The following is a 4,924-nucleotide window of genomic DNA, read 5'->3' on the forward strand; positions in this document are numbered from 1 at the left end:
TTGCTACCTCAGTTTTATCTACCAAGAAACAGATTTACTTATTCTTTATGACTATTAACATTTCTTCTGCACATTGGACACAAAGAATTCCCTTCTATGTCATTCTATGAATATATTATAATATATCCATCCATGATGGTAGACATTTAAATTGTCTTAAGACATATACTATGATAGAGAATATCATAATGGACATTGCTGTGCATATCTCTTTGTGAACATGTATAAGAGTTTCTTAAGAATATATATGTGGAAGTATTATTGCTGAACTATAGGTATGCACATTTGTAACAAATTTAGTGAAAATTTGTCTTCCAATGTGGATGTAAAAATTTATTTCTTCATATATTCACCAATATCTCAGCACCACCTCATTTAAAAATTTTTCCAGTATTATCATATTTGCATCTAAGAGATGCAAATTTGATTACTATTGAGATTAAATTAAAAATTATTGCACATGTTTATTGGGCATTTGGGTTTCATCTTCTATAAAGAGCCTATTTATATTCTTTGCCATTTTTTCTTATTAGATTATTGATTTGTAACTATTCTTTACTTTGAAGAATTTTTAAGAATTCTCATCTTCTGCGTTACATGCACGTAAGTATCTTCTCTCAGTCTGTGGTTTGTCTTCTAACTTTGCTCATGAAAGTATCTGCTCTACAGGTGTTATTATTTTAATGTGGTTGACTATACTAATCCTTAATTCTGGGATTTGTACTTTTGTGTCTTGCTTATGAAATTCTGTCTTATTGGAAATTCACAAAAATGACTAGAATTAATGTTAGTATATAGTGTGACAATCTAATTTCAGTTTTATTTTTCAGAAGGACAATCAGTTGTCCTAACACCATTCAATAAGTAGCCTCTCCAGAATTTATTGGTTTAAGAGCTAATTTTACATGTATCACATTTCTTTATTTACATGGGTTTATTTCTGCATGTTTTATAGTATTTTATCAATTTTCTCTGTCTATCACTATGCCAAGATCACAGTATCTTAAGTACTATTGTCTTAAGAGAGCTTCTAAAGTGGCTATGCCATTTCACATTCACATTAGCAATGAATGAGCTCCTATTGTTCCATATCCTTGTCAGCATTTGGTGTTGCCAGCATATTGGATTTTGGCCATTCTAATAGGTTTGTAGTGATGTCTCATAATTGTTTTAATTTGAAATTTCCTAATGACATATGGAGTTGAGCATATTTTCATATATTTATTTGCCATCTGTATATCTTCTTTGGTGTCTGTTTAAGTCTCTGGCCCATTCTTTAGGGAAGGTATTTGTTTTCTTATTGTTGAGATTGAGAAGTTCTTTTTGTCTTTTGAATATAAGCCCTTTATCAGATAGGTCTTTTGCAAATATTTCCTCTCATTCTGGAGGCTTGTCTTTTCATTCTCTTGACACTGTCTTTTATAGAACAGATTTTTTTTTTCATTTAAATGAAATCCAGCTTATCAATTATTTCTTTCGGATATTGTGCCCTTAGTGTTGTATCTAAAGTTATTGTCAAATCTAACATAATCTAGATCTTCTTCTATGTTATCTTCTGGGAGTTTTATAGTGTTGTATTTTACATTTAGATCTATGATCCATTTTGAGTTAATTTTTGTGAAATGTGTAAGGTCAGTATCTACATTCTTTTTTTTTTTTTTTTTTTTTTTTTTTTTTTTGCACGTGCATGTCCAGTTGTTTCACCAGAATTTATCAAAGAGGATGGTTTTTCTGTATTGTATTGCTTGTGTTCTTTTGTCAATGATCAGTTGACCATATTTGTGTGGTTCTCTTTCTAGGCTACTTTGTTTTATTGATCGATTTGTCTATTCTTTCACCAATACCACCCTGTCTTGATTACTGTAGCTTTGTAGTAAGTCTTGAAGTCAGGTGGTGTTAGTATCCACCTTTGTTCTCCTTTAATATTGTGCCGGTTATTCTGGATATTTTGCCTCTTCATAGAGTGTTTGTCAATATCTATAAAATAACTTCTGGGGATTTTGATTAGAATTGCATTGCTTTTATAGATTAAGTTGGGAAGAACTAAGATCTTGATAATATTGAGTCCTTCTATCCATGAACATGGAATATATTTCCATTTACTTAGTTCTTCTCTGATTTCTTTCATCAGAGTTTTGTAGTTTCCCTCATATAGATCTTGTACAAATTTTGTTAGATCTATACTTGAGTATTTTATTTTTTTCAGTGCTAATGGAAGTGTTACAGTGTTTTTAGTTTCAAATTCTGGCATATGAGAAGGAGACTAATTATTGTATATTAATCTTATGTCTTGAAACCTTGCTATAATTACATATTCATTCCAGGAGTTTTTTGTTTGCTTGTTTGTTTGTTTGTTTGTTTTGAGATTTTCTCCATAAATGATCATATCATCTGGGAAAAAAGATGGTTTTATTTCTTCCTTCCTAATTGGTATACTTTTAATTTCCTTTTCTTGTTTTACTGTATTATCTAGGATTTCCAATATGCAATTGAAGAGAAGTAGTGGTGAGAGAAAACATCCTTGCCTTGTACCAGAACTGGTAGAAAAGTTTCTTGTTTCTCAACATTAAATATGATGTTAATGGCAGGGAACTTTTAAGCTTTTCTTTAAGAAATTGAGGTCTGGGTGCCTGAGTGGTTCAGTAGGTTAAGCATCCCACTCTTGGTTTGGGCTCAGGTCATGATGTCACATTTTCATGGGTTCGAGCCCCGTGTCAGGGTCTGTGCTGGCAGTGTGGAGCTTGCTTAGGATTTTCTCTTTCTCCCTCTCTCTTTGCCCCTACCCCTCTCATGCTGTCTCTGACTCTTTCAAAATAAGTAAATAAACAAAAAAATTTTTTTAAGAAGTTGAGGAGGTCATCCTCTATTCCTACTTTCCTGATTTTTTTTTTTAATCATGAATGGGCATTGAATTTTGTCAAACTCTTTTTCTGCATGTATTGAAGTGATTACGGGATTTTTCTTCTTCAGTCTGTTGATGTGCTGGATTACAGTAATTGATTTTCAAGTGTTGAGCCATATTCTAAATGTTGCTTACTTGAAATAAATTCCACTTGGACATTCCTGTTTGAACATCGTGTATAATTGTTCTTATACGTTGTTAGATTGTTTTGATGGTACTTTACTGAAGATTTTTGCATCTATGTTCCTGAAAAATAATAATCTCTAGGTTTCTTTCTTCACAATGTCTTTGCCTGGTTTTGGTCTGAGGGTAATGCTAGTCTCATGGAAGGAGTTTGAAAATATTTCCTCTTCTTCTGTATTTTGGAAGAGATTACAGAGAATTCATATAATTTCTTTCTTAAATGTTTCATAGAATTCTCTAAAATACAATTTAGGTTTTTATACTATATCACTGGTTCTGGTGTGGGTTGTGTTCATGGGTAACAAATAAGTTGTAATTCTCTGTATTTCTATCTGTCTCTTTAATTTTGGGGTCAATGGTTTGCACTGTGACCTCAATTTTTTGATGGATCTTAGAAGAGTTGTTGATTTTCAGTTTTTTCAGCTTTTTATTTCTTATTAGGATGGGGTGATGTTTTCCACACTCTTTATGTGTTACACTACAAACTAGAAGTTCTTAATATTATTTTTAACATGAAATACTTCATATTTTTACAGCTAATGAAATAGATTTTACAGCTTTCTTACAGTTTATTTTTTTTCAATTAATAGTTAAATAAACTTACTAACCTATTTTTAAATTTTCATGGACAGCATTCTTTCTTGTATATCATGATTTCCCTCTGGGTTCAAACTTTATTTTGCTTAAGTACCTCCCTTAATTAACTTTTTAACAAGAGACTGTGGGTGGTGAAATCTCTTGATTTATTTTGATACCTAAAAATATCTTTATTTTCCTTGATTTTTTTGCTTTGTTTTGGCATAGCTCTGAAAAGAACTTAGGGCTGCAAGCGTGTTTCAAGTGTTGATGATCAGCGTGTCCTGTAATTGACATTAATTCTCACAGCTAGCTGTGCTCTTCATCTGTCAATGAGCTTAGGGATCAGTCACTGAGTCATATTGCCTTGATTTTTAAATAACAATATAACTGGGCTTATAATTCTAGATTAATAGTCATTTTCCTCCAGAAATTCAAAAGTATTTCTCCATTTGTTCCAACTCTTTATTTCTTGTGTGATACTAGAAGTATTTGAAATCTACCTATGAATGGAAAAAATGGCTTAGTTTCTTTTACTGGTCTTGGCTTCAGGTAGTAAGTCTAGATCTGGTCCTCATCTGATTTAGAGCACATTTAATATGAAGCCTCATGGACCAATGGCTTTAACCATACTCTACAATTTTTGTTTATTTTATGTTCCTATTTTAATCCACAAATTTGTGGATAGGATTTTAAAACCCAATGTTTGTCTTTTCGATTATTCCCACATATTTGAATCACAAGTTTGTCTCAGTTTACTAATCCATCTGTAGTATATTTTGAATCTTATTTCTAAAAAAGTATTTGACCATGTTACACTTCTGCTTAAAGTATGTTTTTAGCTTTCCCTGAGATTCATGTTGATAACTTTTAATATCGCCTTGTATCCATGCTCTATTCTAGATATACTAAGTTTCCTCCAAGTTTCAAAAAATACATTATGTCAAGCACCTGAGCCTTGGCACATGTTGACATTATGGTCTAGAATTACCTTCTTTTGTCTTTCTGGCCATCTTCTACTTAATCTTTCTTGCCTTCTTCTAATTTCCCCAAGCAAAGTTATATATCACTGATATTATGTACCCCTTACTGAAGACTGTCATCACAACATTATTGCTTACAAATGTGTAAGTTCTATTACCTAGAGCCTATACTATCTTATAAAACTGTCTGTGATGATGTTAGTGTCCTACATATGCATTGTTCAAAAGATGATAAAAATGTTTTACTTCTGCCATGTTCAATATGGTAGCCAGTAGCTAC

At 31.8% G+C, this 4,924-nt stretch overlaps 1 pseudogene; it reads right to left on the bottom strand.

Moving 5' to 3' along the window:
* Window positions 1-3,868: 3,868 nt before the first annotated feature.
* Window positions 3,869-4,022, bottom strand: LOC147581854 (5.8S ribosomal RNA; annotated as a pseudogene).
* Window positions 4,023-4,924: the final 902 nt, after the last annotated feature.

The sequence above is a fragment of the Puma concolor genome, chromosome B1 (genome assembly GCF_028749965.1).
Source record: "Puma concolor isolate L17-30 chromosome B1, mPumCon1.1.hap2, whole genome shotgun sequence".
NCBI classification, from domain to species: Eukaryota; Metazoa; Chordata; class Mammalia; order Carnivora; family Felidae; genus Puma; species Puma concolor.